Source organism: Xylocopa sonorina, chromosome 3 (genome assembly GCF_050948175.1).
Source record: "Xylocopa sonorina isolate GNS202 chromosome 3, iyXylSono1_principal, whole genome shotgun sequence".
In the NCBI taxonomy this organism is placed as follows: Eukaryota; Metazoa; Arthropoda; class Insecta; order Hymenoptera; family Apidae; genus Xylocopa; species Xylocopa sonorina.
The window spans coordinates 5,335,349-5,352,240 of record NC_135195.1 but is presented as its reverse complement, the minus strand read 5'-3'; the positions used below and the strand labels follow the sequence as shown (position 1 = coordinate 5,352,240).

Here is a 16,892-nt window from a genome sequence, read left to right as displayed (position 1 = left end):
TTCTGCTAAATATAATTGAGTAGTAAAAGAAATCGTGAAATTTATCATCTCCTAGAAATCTTTATAGGAAGTTTCTCCAAAAATGAATCGTCGTGATTTAAAAATGAACACTATTATTTCTATAATTAGAGATATTTCATTCTCTAAACGAGGCTTGATATTAACGATCTCAGCAAAACGTGTTCCCTCAACCTAAATAACTCGACACCGAGGCAAGAGCTCCTATCGTGGCCGTGAAACCGAGTTCCCGTATTCTGCGTACGATTCACACGGAATCACATAGAATTACAGAAGTCGCCGAGACACCACCCTGGAGGACACTCGTCGCGTAATACACGGCGTTGCCTTTCACGCAGATTCATATACAATCGCATACGGTTGTTGCTGCTATTATTAACTGAAGAGAGACTATTTGTAGAACCGTGACTGAGAAAATAATTAATTAATTGAATATAAATAGTTGAACGTAACAACGTCATACTTAAGAATTACGATCACACAAGAAATTAATTACAATCAGGAAAACATGTGCTATACGATTAAGACTCTATACTGTAAAAAAATAATCGTAGTTAAGGAAAAAGCCTTACTAAATCATGAAAAATATTTAAGTTTACATAAAATGGCTATTACCAATGGACAATCACGCTATAAGATACAAATTTTCATCAAACATCTTCCCATATTACGAATACATCGTTAAGGTACACTTTTTCTCAACAAATTTCTCTGTACACTTCTTCTATTCCTTGTTTTTTAAACTAACCTCCTTATACATTATCCAAAATTTAAACCGCACAAATAAATTCAAACTTTCTAACAAGAGATCGATATGCTCTCGTCTTATGCACCCTTCCAGCGCGCTAAGTTTGAACTACGTACGCGCGGAAGTATCGCAGGGATTCAACGACGAGCAAGTTGCTATTCCGACGCGTCGCTTTTACGATCAGATGGATTGCAGAGAAGTTCTACCCTCGTACCGAAAAAAGTCCTCCCACGATAGTAACGTGCATCCACGGCTCGATAAAGAGTACCAACGTGGCCGGGGTCCGAGAGACGAGGATCTCGCGGAACGTAGACGCGAGGAAAGAGAAAAATGTGTTCTGGGTGCGCCTACCATTGTGCTGCCGGCACTGGGTTCTCGCATTCGATTACGCGAGACGAGCGGCTTGCTCGAGAGAGGCGAGCGAGCTGGCGAGCGAACGGCTGCACCGGGCAATACCGTGGAATGGAATGGAACGGAACGGAATGGCAGGAGTGTTACAAAATATCAGCTTTCACCGTATCAACGCGCTACGGTTCTACACAGCCAGACTCGGCTTACGAGTTACCGAGGGGCGCGAGTATGCTTCTCCGTCTCCTTCGTCCTCGACGTACATTGTCATCGGCGCCGTCATCATCGCGACGACTGCCCACGGCGATTGTCGCGCTCATTTTTATGCGTCCGATCCACCTATCGACGCCCCATTGTCAACCGTGATCGGAGATCGTTACGATCCTCGACAGGATCGTCCTCGATCGTTCTTTCGTGCCTTCGTTTAAAGATCGAGATAATCGTAAACGGTTTGAACGGTTGTGCCAGGGAATGGGATGAAGTTCAATGGGGGGAGTCAGCGATCTGAGTCAGTTGCAGTATCGAACGTCTCGCTTCGTGGCGTTGGATTAGTGGATACTCGTAATAATACTTGAGTTTGTCTATTTTTATATATATTCTGAGCGATTTGTACACAAGTTTTTTCCATCATGAGTTCAAATAGTTAATATAGAAAATGAGATCAAATAAAAAAGTTAATCATATCACAGAGTAAATTAAATAACTGCAAATTGTACATAGCTATAATCAAAATAATCGATGTTGCTATAGCGAGTTAACTATTGAAGCAGTAACTTGACGAGGACAAACTTGCAACTTCGCAAACTAAATCGCCTTACTTCAACTGGTAAATCAATAAACGATAAGTCGTTAAACATCGTCCATTGAATATGGAAGCCGTGACAAACAATCTCCAATTACTGTCCGAAGCCTTGACGAAAGTAACCGGTCCGACAGAAGCGCGAGTCTAACGTTCCCTTCGACTCAAGCTGGGATACGTCCATTTAGTTAATAGCCTAATAAAGATAGCGTACCAGCAGGTCGAAGCAGTTTCATCTAGCGCTTTATCTGGAGCTACCGATGTCTATGAAAGCACTACCAGAGGAGATTAAACGCGTTACGCAAGGAGCACCGTGCATCAACAAGTCTGTCTTCAGACAATTTTGTCTTGTCTCTTTTAAATATCACGCAATCAATTAAAATACAAGACAGAATTCTCCTAAACTCTGCTGATTTCATGTCTGCATCGTTCATTAACCCTTTGACATCATTAACCCTTCGTGTTACCAGAGCACTCGTCTGACATGAAACTTTTATCTCCACTTTGGATCGAACACGATCTGGCTGACGCGTAACTGTCGTTCCTCAGCAGCGTCTGACTCGCGCGGTCTGAATCCCCTTCGCTAGCAATCGAACGCGGACAAGCGTCTCTTGTTGGATTACACAAGATTAATGATTTTTGAATAATTAAACACGTTTGCGGACGTGAATGCTGTAGCATTCTTTTTCACTGTGAGGCAGAATTACGTGAATCCTACAGCATTCAAATTTTAAAGCCAACTATTATTCGTTTAATTTTATATAATCTTAACTTTTGTAATTATTAAGTATTTTAAAATAATAACCAACCTGATTTATTGGGTACTTTCATGTTATTTTATCTTTTCTCTGTATTTAAAAATTCGATTTTATCTTTTCTCTATGTATTTAAAATCACCTATCTACTTTTGCAGCCCACGTTAAATTGTTACTGCTCGTAAACGCATTAATGTACATTAAAACGACGATGAACAATATGTAAACATCTAGAAATACTTGAAACTTTTCACCGCTAGAATTAAGAAACATTTAAATTTAAAATAAACGAGACAAAACTACCCTAAGAGAAATTTGTTGCAAGCTAAGACCAGCGTAGCAATTGCACTTGTGTTGGATGATGAGTCTTCAGAAAAGCTAATACTTAAATGTTTTATGTGATCTTTAAAAAATTAATATAGTGACATAATCTCTCTTAGTGAAATGAATGGTACATGGAGCACAAAAGATCAATCTGTTATTGTTACGAAAGTAGCATTGAACTGCATGCTACTATTATAATACAGAAGTAGAAAATTAAGAAAGGACGCGTCTTTCTTTATTCGATAAAAAATTAGCACCTTTTCATCTTACAACTCTTCTAATCGCGATACGAACGGTTTCACAGAGCGCAGCATTCGAATGGCCACCTACGTTCACGTGGAGCTCCACGTGAGGGAGAGCTCAATGCTACGCGCGATTGAAAGTAAGCTTTTCTTTTTTTTCTCTCTCTCTCTTCCATCGATCTCAGCATACAGCTGGGACCCGTGTACCTCGTGAACCATCGATTTGCTGTATTTTTAATCGCAACACGCCGTGGAACCGTTATGCCGTATATTTTACGTTACGCGCGTGTCCTCCTCGCGTCATTTTACAGGACACGGGATGATCTGATCGAATCCTCATTGTTAAATGGAAAGGTGGCTGATATTCGTCAACCCGTTGCATCAGCGAGGTAAAAAAAGTACTGCGGAGATGCGATTTCCTTGAGACTTTCTGGATTATTCATGAGCAGATGTTGCGATGATTGCTAGAGGGAAATGGTTACGTGTGGTAACAGAAAGTATCGTTTCGTAGAGCGTTCTGGCATGTATACAGGGTGTACTACGATAAAGATATTCTAGAATCAATATTATGCATTTTTAAGTCAAGAAATTTAACAGTGTCGTGTACCAGTACATTTATGTAGACGTATTGTTGTGTACCATTACTGAGCTATGCATTACAATGTTTCATATCACGAGTTCATTACTCTTATGCTACTGTAAAACTTATGCTACTTGTCAACAGTAAAGTTTTTACTCATTAGAATGAAATTATAGGTATATTTCATAAGCTAGGTCTCTAAAATAATTACAGGCCAGGAAAAATGGCTGAAGACAAAATTAAGTGATATCAATGTTTGCTTTAGTGTTATTTCAATTCTACGTTTGCTTAATTGCATTTTTATCACGCTTTCACTATCGCTACACGCTGCTCGATGGTACACCACGATATTTGTAGTACGAATAGGCTGCTAATATCAACTAGTGCAAGATACCTTGTCATCAAAAAACGTTCAATTCAGTGATGAAAAAGTAGAGCATTTTACGAATAGTGAGAAAGCGGTTATGTTGATCATATTTATTAAACGTGATCGGAATGTTTCTGCTGTCGCAAGACCGCATGAAGAAACGTATTCCGGCTAAAAACCAGCGCGAGCGTACTTTTACAAATTGCGATTTAATTTACACCAGTAAGTCAGATAATTAAGGGAACTTTAAACAACACTTAAACTGACAGATTTATGACGTAGATATGTAAAGAGTTTTTTGTAAAGCATCTACTATCGGCTGCAATTAACTGATCTATGGAGGTCTATTTGGAAAATAAGGACAGTCGCACTTTTCGAATGAATTGGGACATAAAAATACATAAATTTAAAGTTAATTTCGTTTCTTTGCGTTTTTGTCCGTTTCTAATCGTTTCGAATATATAATTTGTCCCAGTTGCACATAACAACTTGCAAATTCTACCTTTTCGCAACTAATCCTAATTTTTAACGTTAACGGACTTACGTATTATCTTCTATAATCATTATTTTGGATAACATAGTACATAAAATAGCTAAGTCAGTTGTACAAACTGCTAGCACAGTGACGAATCAAAATCTAGGAAGACAGCAGAGTAACGAAAAGGAACGACAAGGAATAACATCAGAGCTGCATCAAAAACACGATTAAATTAATTCAATAACCTTAAACCACATTTAATAACGCCCACATTCTTGACCTTACAATAAACGCACAACATCGAGTGACATCACGCGATATTTTTAACCAACCTATAACTAGTTTTCAAGAATTTGCATTTTCCATTCAGCGCCAGAAGATAAGCTTGAATGCTACACGATAATAACCTTACCACGACAAAACATTGTCAAGGATCCAGCGAGAGTCTTGCTATCAATTACCGACACAGAAACGACAAATCACTCTATCAATGCTCTCATACATAAATACGGGAGTCAAACGAGGCAGCGCCAAATTTTCTGGCTCCGCGAAGCGAGATGATGCGAAAATCGTTCAGGAGACTTTAATGCCAGGTCGTCGCCCGTGACATTTCAAATACTTTCAAGTAACCGTACGCTTCTCCTTTCCCCGCGGGGTGCGTCGTCGATTAAACATGGCGAGAGTCGTCGTCGCGATCGTACCACGCGGGAAAGGACTTTCGACGCTGAAGAAAACGCCGATTCACTTTTGCGATCGTCGTCGATGGGCCGCTATCGAGCAGCTGACTCGAGCTGCGAGCAAAGAACAGGGCGTCGCGCATGCGAATCGATTGCAAATTCGTTTTCAATTTCTAACCATGGTTTTCGATCGCCGTGTATATTGGTAACGCGGTTGATTCGTCATTCAGGGTCGACGGGTGTCTGAATAGACTCTCGCTGGAAATTTCTCCGCGGAAATGCGATGTGGAGGATCGGTTCCGATCGACTCGTCGACCCGTCTGTAATCGTGATGGACAGGTGGGTTTCGCGTAGTAGAGGCTGCTCGTTCGGCGAACGGTTCGCCGTAATACTGAGACCGTGACCCGTTCGCGAAGTTCGTTTACCAAGTGTAATAATTCGCTTCCGTGGCTGCCCGCGGTTTCTCTTTTCCGCGCACGGTCGAACGAGATGGGGCGATCGTAATCTGACGAACGAGCATAACGATGCTAGATAACTTAATAAATGCGCTGCCCTCTGTTATATAAATGAATCGCCGCGGATCGAAAGGCCACGCTGTCGTTGCGTGCCGTTTCCGGCTAAAAACAGAGGGATATTCGAGGAAATGGTTTGGGTTCACAAGTTTTGATTGATTGGCTGATGGATACGTTGAACGGAGCTGGACAGGAAGTGATTCGTAAGCGATTCGATGGGTCCTGGATGAAATGGAATAATTAAATAATGCGTGAGCTGTTGAATGTTAAAGTTCTTGCACATATAAAAGTGAATGCAGGCCACGCGAAAATAATTTTTCACGAACAGAATTTAATTCTATTATACCTTGACGAACTAAATATTACAAGGTTCATGGACACGTAATAAAGTTGAATCTAAAATTCGAGCCCCGTATATATTTTCTACCATACTAATTTATTATGTTATTCCTGTAATTCGGGCTTTCCTTCTAATCACGGGAAAATGATCGAGGAAGTCAGTTTATTAATTAAAAGAGAGAGAGAGAGAGAGAGTAATTGATATGTACGTAGATTGAAAATAGATAATCTGAAAATTCTAATCGAATCTAATCAGCTTGAGTGAAACTGTACAGGACTTCGACCGAAAGTGAAGGTAAGGAATGTGGTAATGTTTCTAAGTTCGTAAAAATGGTAAGATACGTCTAACAATGGGTATAAGGTAATAAAAGCAAGATGCGTTGCATAACTAAATCACCAAGTCGAAATGCAATGCGATATCGTGTTACCAATTTCAATTGATTGTTTCGTACATTCTGAATGGAACGAATATTTACTCGGCCATGTTCAACTTCTTCCTTAGAAAGGAAACTACATTAGAAACGTACCGGGATCGGATCTAAGATCGAAAGTGATAGGGAAAGATTTAATAGGTGCTTCGAGTCACGAAATGATGATTCCACTTAATACTAGGTATAAGCTAACGGACAGATGACCTGTTATATAAATGCACTGCCTGCTTGAAACAAACATCGTGATGGTTTTACTTTCCAATGGATGGAGCATCGTTACACTTGATATATTTAATATCAACACGATGGATGTACTTTCCACGGAAATTGCCGAATCGCGTCGCTTCCTCTCCGAAAGGAAAAGAACGCTCAAAGAGAATTTGTCGATTTTCTTTAAAAAAAAATTAGACGTGCTTCTAAGGTGGGAATAAATCGATTGCTTCGATCGATATCTCGCCTTCCTTAAAGCTAACCTGAGAAAGTTTCTTCGAAAAGGAAATGACATTCCATTGAAATCGGTTCAAGATCCGAGGAGCGAATAAAGAATTCGGCGGTATACTTGAAATGATGAGAAGACGATCGAGCACGGCCTACTTCGGGTACGAAACTATTCATCGTGAATACTTATCGAAAGGTTGGTTTTCTCTGGTCGTGAAAGCGCCCTGTAATCACGACGGATCTTTGGCACGAATCAAAAAGGAACACTCCAAGAACGAAGATATATAGGGATCCGATTAATAAAATTCAATGACCGTGACTGGCGATCAGGGAAACCGATCGGAAGGCACACGGAAGGAAACTGGCTGCGAATAGTTCCGCGCAATTAGTAACAACTCTGACCACACGTGAAAGCATGGGGAAATTAAATCGTTCTTTCGAGCAGAAAACCGGAAACAAGCCTTTGGAATATTCTTCGCGGCTGCGCAATACGTATACGATTAGTATTAGTCGCTTCGATACGCTTCAATATGCTTTGACGTAAACAAAAAAATTAGGCAATTCGATTTTACGGTCAAACGGGAATATTTCTAGATCAACTGTGGCACTTTATATAATTCTGTACTCTTATGGCAGCGCGTTTGAAAAAATTCTTGACGGGTACTTGCATAATTATTAAGTATTGTACAAATATTCGTCAAGTTTGTAGAAAAATGATGATTTAGAGTTTCTTTATGTAAGATATCTTAATATCAAGTAGTATAATTATATATTATAACGTCTTTATAACAAATTGAGCAATTATAAACCACTATAATCGAGTCTAAAACAGAGAAAATTACGTAAAAAGGCAAGATATGCTAGAATTTTTCTTAAACTTAACTGTAACAATAACAGAGATCACTCATCATTAAAATAGTTTCTCGATGAAACTTCTATCTGGAGTTGCACCGTGCTGCGTTAGGTAAGATGTTTTTCATGAAATTAAAACGAAGAAATGGCTCGAACTGCATGTTTGATGTTACTCGTTCTTCTGGTTTTCTTTAGCTAAACTCGAGACAGATACACCATTTAGGTTACTCGATTATACTAATTTGTCTTAAATAGCTATCTGAAACTGTCTTCGTTAGACCAAGTGGTTCAACGAGTTCTTCGAACATATGATTCCGTGGATATCTCCCAGCTACGATTTTTTAGTTTTACGATGCCAACTCATTCTGTACAAAATTCTGTCAGAAATCTGCAAGACCTCGATGTGATATGCAAAACATGTACTTAAAATTCGTTCAGTTTGAGTTAAATTTATCTGGCAATAAAAAATTATTCATGGATAAAAGTGTAAACTTTTTTTTTTAAGTATATGTATATTTTTCCATGTATTATAGGATAATTATGTCGACTATATGTTGTTATGATGAATCGTAGAAAAAAAAGGAATAACTCTTGCAGGAAATAAGTTTAGACAATGATATATCACTGTAGAGGAATTTACTTGATTTTCGGACTTGCGGTCATTCACATTTTCATGTACGAAACGTGAACCAACTATCTAACTAGGAACAAGGATAGTATCCTTTGTAACAACCTATTCCGTTACATTTCTTACGCCAACGGAGGAATACGAATTATACGTATTAGCAATTTACTTTTCACCAACATAATCCATCTATTTTCTAATTGTATCCATAATTACAGACTAGACTAAATCGAAAGTAAAAGAAAAAAGAAAATGTTCCATAGCGATAAAGAGCTAAGATCAAACTCAAATTTCTTCAATGTCCCGCGACAGTCGTGAAAATAAAAAAAGGAAGTGAGAAGAAAAATGTTCCATTCGCGTGGAATTACGGAATTTCGCATCCACAAGGAGTTAACGTTGAACTAAAATTTCTTCAATGTCCTGCGACAGCCGCGACGAGCTTCGAGCCGCGTTAATCGCGGCCTTCCAAATCGGATCGTTTAATTAAAGCGGCTGCACTCGCCGGACAGATGCAAAAGCACGTGAACCATATAAGCGATCGACGTTATACAATCGGGCAGGCGAACGATTTGCCCGTTACGGTGCGTGCATACGAGGCAGCCGGAGATATTGAAAACGAGAGTTACCCCCGATCTCTGTGTCCCGCGGCGCGGCCTGTTTCTCTCGCGCCGCGAAGGAAAGTGTAACGGGTTGAGGATCGGTGTGCCGGAGAATAGAGAAATGAAAGTGGCCAGAGGCTGTCAATGGACCCAGCCGCGTTCATGCACGAACACGACATTTAGCGGCAATTAAACCAAGAGCACACGAACGAGCCACCGTTAGGTACAACGGCTGCAATTTGCCGGCCGTTCTTGCTTCCCTATCGGCCATCCGGTTGATTCATCCGCGCCTTCCACTTGCATATAGGTGGTGGCTTTTTAGCAGCCACATTTCTCGCCTCTCCTTCGTCCGTGGTTTTCGAAAGCAATTCACCGTGTCGAGAAACGACAAAAGAACTGTCTTTTGTTCGAAAGGTGGAATTAACACATTGTACGCCACGTGACTCGGTGGTTACGTAATTCTATGTGCTCTGTCCATATTTTGTAGAGCTTGTTTTACTCACTTGTTACTGGACCATTGTGTTTTGCCGGTATCGTTATTGGTATCGTTATTATGACATCAATCCAGCTATTTAGAGCGATCATTAAAGTCGGAGTGAAATAGAGAGCCGTGTTTAATCAGAGGTTTCTTTTGTCCCTGGCAGACAAAATTGTGCTCGCTGGGAATGAGGGTGAAAGTACGCGATTCGATTTGGTCGAACAATGAGACTGATTCAAGGAAATTGAACAGAAAGGGGACAGTGCGAATTGTCATTGAGACGAAGCGTTTGATCGAATTGCTATTTGCTTTATTCCGTGTGCCCTTATTTCGTTGAATCGACCACGTTATTCAAGTAAAGTGAACCACGTTAAGTTTGTTTTTAAGGTAGCCTGCCTTGTTTCCTCATTTAATTTTTCTACTCGTTTAAAATAAAGAACGCTTTGGGTTTATGTAGCATATAATTTTTTTTAATGAAATTAGTTAAACGTATGAAAAATTGCATTATCTAAGATAATTGTACGATATTTTATAGTAATGTTTGCAAAGTGTGCAAAGTGAAAACATATCTTCTTTTCTAACGAGGTATTTTGCATAGTATTCAATCATGGGGAACGGAGTTTAGAAATCCGAATGTATGTTTCACTCTTTGTATAAATTGACGTGAATAGTATTCACTTTCAACAGGAGCGATTCGAGTTGTCGTCGTAAAAGTTTTCCCGTGTAATGACTGTGAGAAGAGACATCCGACCTTGATGGTGAAAAAGAAATCGTCAGCTTAATCAGCTTTATCTAACCAACGTTAAACATTTAACTTTAAACGATTTTCTAAAGAAGAGCGCGTGTCTTTAAATACTAAGAATTGTTCAAATTATGTCCACCTCTGAAGCGATACCTTCGACGCGAAATAATAAAGTAAAGGATTTGCAACGCAATAACTTCATCGTTTCTTCCTACGATCAATGACACCGCTGCTCGCTTTCGAAAAAAGTGAATTGCAATTCAGATGTAACACTTTCGAACTCTTTTACATTTTGTGTAACAATCACAATAAGAACCAAAGTGATTCGCAAACGAGGAAAGAAAACAATTTAACGAAGCGAGTGTGCGTTTCATTTATAACTACTGTTGAAATTTCCATTGCAAAAGAAACGTGTTACGCTACTAGAACGGTATATTTTAATTGTTTTTCCTGCACGGGAATTAAAGTGTGAAATTCAGTAGATATTACGAGCACGTTGAAAGAGCGACACCACTTTTTTCTTTTTTTTTTTTTGGCATGCTAGCACGGAAACTGGCATTTCAGCAGAAATGAATAGCGCTCGTGAAACAACGTTTTAAGTTATACACGCTCGTTATACGCGATGACCGTGGTGCTTACGATTTTCTAACGGAGCTAAATTATTTCCGTAATCAACGGTCAGATACCCGCATCGCTTGGAAAAAAGGATGCATGGGGAATAACACGTTGCCATGTTTTTTTTGTTGGACAAGAGCAACCAAGGTGCCCTTGACTATTTAATCGAACGTAGTCATTGATTAGTACTTTTAAAAATACAGGAGCGAAAGATTTCAATTTTGATTAGAGAGAGATTTTAATCTGTCAATGAAATTTAAATTTTCTTGTATCCAATGTATCCAAAATACTAATTTCGAATTTTAAATTTATCATCCTTTAATGTACTAGAATTTTAAATTAAATTGGAAATACAAAAATTTCCCATTCGAATTGAATTTCTGGTATTAAATTTAAGTTTCAGAATAGTGTGTATGAAACTTTAATTACCTCAATTAATGGTGAAAACTATTATTTCACAATCGAATTTCATATATTTAATAGAAAATTGAAACAAATTAAATTTGGTTTATAAAATTGTAAAATTCTTGTAAAATCGAACCTGATATTAACATTAGAAACAGTTGATCGCGAGTTACGCAATGAAGTACACAACATTTCAACGAAACCCCGAGACAGACTAAGTAGTATCAGATCCAATTAAACGGATTGAAATTTGAACGAACAACTGCGTCCGATACGATTACTCCACGTTGTTTCAACATCCGGGCAACCTCATGCAAGACGGTACACATCCGATCTCTTCGTAAGAGAATGTAAATTCTGCTCTTATTACGCTGGCGCAAAACCGAGCAATGTACGTGCACGCGTCGAACCTAATTAATTAGCTCGTTTTATAGCCACTAAAAACGATGCCCGGTACCAATGAACGCTTCGCGTACTCGCACGATCGTTGCGTGTTTCGTTTTCCACGATACACTTCCACGCTTACGAAACCCGCGGTCTTTGCTTTAAACGAAACGATGAAAAAAAAAAGAAGAAAAAAAGAAAAAAGAATGGGAAAAGAGAATCAGATTCAATCGAGCACTTTCGACTTCGTGCTCACGATACGGGGCTGAGGGCGTGCGTAACTCGCATTTTCGAAACGAATAGTCAAGCGTATCTCGTTGGTAAAGGCTACATGGCAGGCACGTTTTCGTTCATGCCGAAAACAACGGCCGAGTTTCTCGCACGTCTTGTTCGTCGGAAACGAAGCGTGCAATCAAGGAGAAGAAATGATATGAAACTAGGCCGAGGAAGTGGAACTCTGCTATATAGCGAGGGAAAAGTGGCACGAAATTTGAGTCATTCGAAGTTTTCGTATTAATTGTTCCATTTCGATTTCACGGTTTAAATTTGAACGCGGACGGATCGTGTGAACGAATAGTTGAATTCGAAATAGTTGTTGTGTACCCCCCTTAACAGTCATGTAATTCATAAAATAAATTTGAGTCAATGTGAACAATAGTTATTGTATGTGTCGTCAAATTCTTCTTCTTTTATTCTAATATTTAAGATTTACTTTACTGTACAATATGCGACTTCAAAGTTGTAGTAGGACAGTGAGAGGTTCACATGTCGAGGGCTGGGTCGTTTCCAGAAGATATATGTTAGGGTCTACGCATCTGTGTCAAATTTCGAGAGATGCAGCCAAGATATATATTTTTACAAGTTTCATCGAACAAGACAGCTATAAATATAGAAGTTTATTGAATTACTCAGAAATATATTTTCCACGTTGAGTTATTTATGGTATTTAAACGATAACGAACTATTTATTTCAAAACGATTTTTATTATTATGGCAGAAATATGGCTATTATCATTTAAATATGTTCTTTGTATAATTAGCTTTGTATATTAGCTTGTATAATTAGCTATTGTAATATCTATAATGAAATGTAAATGCAAACAAAAGCAAGACTGTGTCAAAGGGAATATGTATGAGCTCGTTTAAGATAAAATTGATATGGTTCGCTATAGTCAAACAACACGATTGGCTCAACAAAATTGAAAGTGAAGTGAACAAAATTCGATCAAACTGTTGAAATTGAATTATATCGTACTCGGTTCACTTTGCTTCCGATTTTCCGGAATCAATCGCGTTGTTCGAGCAAATTTAACCGTGTAATTCCGGCTTTATGAAACGAATTCACAATTTTTCAGACGGCGAACAACATTGCGAAAGAATTAATTTCTAATTCTTTTTCACTAATGATGCCACGCGCAATTATAATACGAAGCAAATGTAAAAACACGAACTTTCCTAATTTATTGCCTAAAATCACTTTCGCAACCAGCGTTACAAATACGCAAAACATTAAATGCTCGCGTGGAACATTATAATTACAATTATGCGTCAACTTTATCGACAACGACGTTGGCTCGACAATTAGGCAGCGTCGTAATCTCAACAGACGCGATTTACTTGTTAATTACTCGAATAGTAATAAAATTCCTAAGTAAACGTTCGTTTGGTATTTATGTAAATGATCGAATTTATGTAATCTTAGATTACTAATCAGTTTACATATTTCTTCGACAAGACTGGCGGAAGTCGTAATCTCGATACGACACGATCATTTGCTAGTCTTTTTCTAATCCATGGAACGCCTTTAAAGCAAATAATCGCTTGGCAACGGTTGTTTACTATAACTCGAAACAACGTGGAAAAGAAGATGAACTAAGATAGTGAACTACTAATCGAAAACAAGTGGACTAAACTAGCTAAACGAACCAATGATAAACTGTACGGATAATTATATATGCATTTAAATGGGATGCGCGAGTAGTTTGCGTTTGTATCTTGAAATGAACTCTGCGTACAGCCCAATTACTCTGCTTAAGGTTTTATACATGCACGTTCACCAGCATAAATTAAAGATTTACGAGCATCTTTCTCAGAAAGAAATTGATCAAATTGCTCCTTGTTTGTAAATCTCTTCATCTGTCAAACTGTCCACTTCGTAAAATGTAATATTTCTACCCTTAAACGATTTTTAATGACTTCTTCGTCCTCGCGTTTAAATTAGAAATGAAGAGCAAAGGAAAAACTAAAATTAAAATTCAGAAGCTGAAAATTCGTGATTGAAAGTTTCGTACAAAATGAAATTAAATTTCGCAATAAAATATCGTCCAAATTTAACATAACGAGGTAAATGTAACAAATACAACAAGATAAATAGTAGTCACCAAAGATTCAACGCAATGAAGACATCTCAAGTAATCATAAAATGGATATATATCGGTGGCCACGCGCGACTATAAAGTTTGATACGATGAAACTAAAAAGTTTCAAGCAAACCAACACAAACTGAACATGCATCCATTACCGTGCACGTATCGCCATAAATCCAACGGAATGAAAATAAAAAAAACGTTCAAATAATCGTGAAAAATTTATCGTAACTTACGTCATTTATGGTCGACAGGATTGGAACTGCGTCGATCGAGTGCACGATCGTTCAGAGTCCTCATGTTTCCATCATCGCGGCTGATGGGAATCCTCAGTGTCGTCACGACGACGAAAGGACGAAGTGTGTTCACCGATGTGATCCACGTATCAACCACGAGGAATCGAATTCTCGATAATACTGATGATAAATTCTGCCTCGATCTTCCCTCCGTTTCCACGCCTCGAATCGAAGGACCTTACTTCCGGTGCGCACCAATTTCGTGATCACTGCACAATCAACACACTGCTGCCTCCTTCGACGCTCGTTTCCTCTTTCTACGTTTCTACGTTTGCGAATGCAATGAGAGAAACAGATTTCATTGGAAAAATGATTTTCTATGTAATATACGAGTACATATATATCATATAAGCAAATATGCCGTGTTTTCCCTTTTCTCTTTGGAATCGATCGATACGAGACAAACTAGTCTTCCCGGTTACGCAAACGTGGACACGGGTCGAAAATAAAAAGTCGCGCGCCGAAAACCGGAGTAAATAACACTTCACGTGTGTCGCGCGCGGAGTATCGCGGCTGACTGCGCTCTTGCGGCTTGTTATGCCCCCTCGATAACAGGTAGCTTGCCAGTGACGATTTAACGAGCATGGGAGGACTTGATAAACAAAACGTGAACAGCCGGAGCGGAGGACGTCGCGTGGTAGAAGATCGTGTAAACTTTGATCTTGTGGCGAAATTTATTGTTGATTTTTAATCGTGACGTCAAAGGATGCGATTATATATGCTCGTTGTTTTTTGTAGATATCATGCGTTAGCTTTTTTTCAATTATATGAAAGTGATATGAAAGGTTACTGGTGTTAGTAATGGAGTTTTTTCAAAGTTAGCGAGGTAGACAATGAATTAATTTTGTTTTATGTTAATTTTACAACGTTCCGAAAGAAAGATTGGGATATTTCAAGAATAACGGGAGGGAGGACCGACAAGAAATAATTTTCTGTACCGTTTTGTGATACTCAAAATTTTAAAATAATTATGTAAAATTATAACAGGGAAGGATCAAATTTGAAAAAGATGAGGAGGTAAAATGAAAAATTTAAATGAAGAGAAATACTTATAGAGTACATAATGGAATATAAATTGAAGATAAATTTAAAATTAATTTTATGATGAAAAATAGAATGAAGTTCGAACTATCTTTCCATGTCATGTTAATTCAAAGTCATAGAAAATTGAATACGTCATTAACATTTTCTAGGGTTCATGTACTGTTGTGACTCATTAGAAATAGAAGATAGAAAACAACGTGTGAAATAGATGAACGATTTCCGGTGTGAACAAATAGAAAGGTCGCGTTCTTCAAATGCCTATTAACTTAACTATTTTTCAAGCGATGCATTTCAACTATGTGTGAACGTTATTATCAAATTAATGTTAAATGATAAACGATCTTGTTCTCTATAATTGACTCTCGAAGAATGATTCCTCTAAACTACAATCAAAACCATCTATTTCTTTGTCTGCTTAAGAAATTGAATGAAACATAAATTATTTTATGTACTTTAAAAGAATTGTTCAACTTCCTCCAATCGTATTTCATTAAAATAAAAATCACTAATAAACCAAACTATCCCAGATAAGAATAATTTTACAAATATTCTTCTCATTCCACAAAACTACAATCCATAAAGCGATTAAATCCTCCAGCGTATCTCTCGAATTACTCTAAATATTAAAATTAACTGTGACAGCTTAATTTGCCATCAAACCAACAATTATACAGGTGAATCCACGAGAAACTGCTAAATGTATCAGCTATTAAAAGTATGCAAAAATCGCTTTCTGCCAGGAAAAGAGTAAACGAATGAGAGAAATGACTGGTGCCTGTCTGATCCTGTTGCGATCGCGATTGACAAGGCGCGCAACATCGGACGTTTAGCAACGGCTGCGAAACAGCCGCTTCCTGACACTTAGGCAAAGCCCGCGTATCCAATAAGGCCGTGAACGCGTTCGCCTTTTAAGCTTCTGATTAGCCGTTTTCACCGACCGGTATCCTCTAACGGTGAACACGAAATCGATTTCCGTGGACGGGGACGGAAAGACGAGCCGACCAGCTGTCTGTCCATCCGACAAACAGTATCGCCGTCGTTTAACACATTCGCTGCGAATGACGCCATTTACCAAGTTTGCTTGCTCAAATCTCCGTGCAACGCGCCAATACCAATTCGATGAATTAGAATTAAAATTAAGCAACTGCGACCCCAAGTACGTACCGTCTATACGACGAATTGAACCTGTTTCATGACTAACAATTAACTATTTCAAGCATGGATCGAAAACTACCCGTTTTTACCTGATACGAAAAAACATAATAATTTTAACTTCGATCTTTTATATTTATGTTAATTAGTCGTCAAAGTTTGGGAAGAATTCAAAAAATTATGTTCGAGATTATCTGAACAACATTCAACGATGGTGTCTAATTTCAACCGGTGATAATCGCGCAAAGTAGTCACGTAAAAGGTTGATATTGCAGCAA

At 38.4% G+C, this 16,892-nt stretch overlaps 2 protein-coding genes across 4 annotated transcripts in view; both read right to left on the bottom strand.

Annotated features, from left to right (window-relative positions):
* Sona (sol narae metalloprotease) overlaps positions 1 to 14,755 on the bottom strand; it is a 72,300-nt gene extending 57,545 nt beyond the window's left edge. For all 3 annotated transcript variants that reach the window (XM_076892657.1, XM_076892656.1, XM_076892658.1), the window contains exon 1: positions 14,359 to 14,755. The gene's annotated coding sequence lies outside the window, so the exon portion shown is untranslated. The remainder of the gene's footprint in view (positions 1 to 14,358) is intronic.
* Oaf (BRICHOS-like domain-containing protein out at first) overlaps positions 1 to 16,892 on the bottom strand; it is a 189,060-nt gene that overhangs the window by 34,753 nt on the left and 137,415 nt on the right. The window lies entirely within an intron of this gene.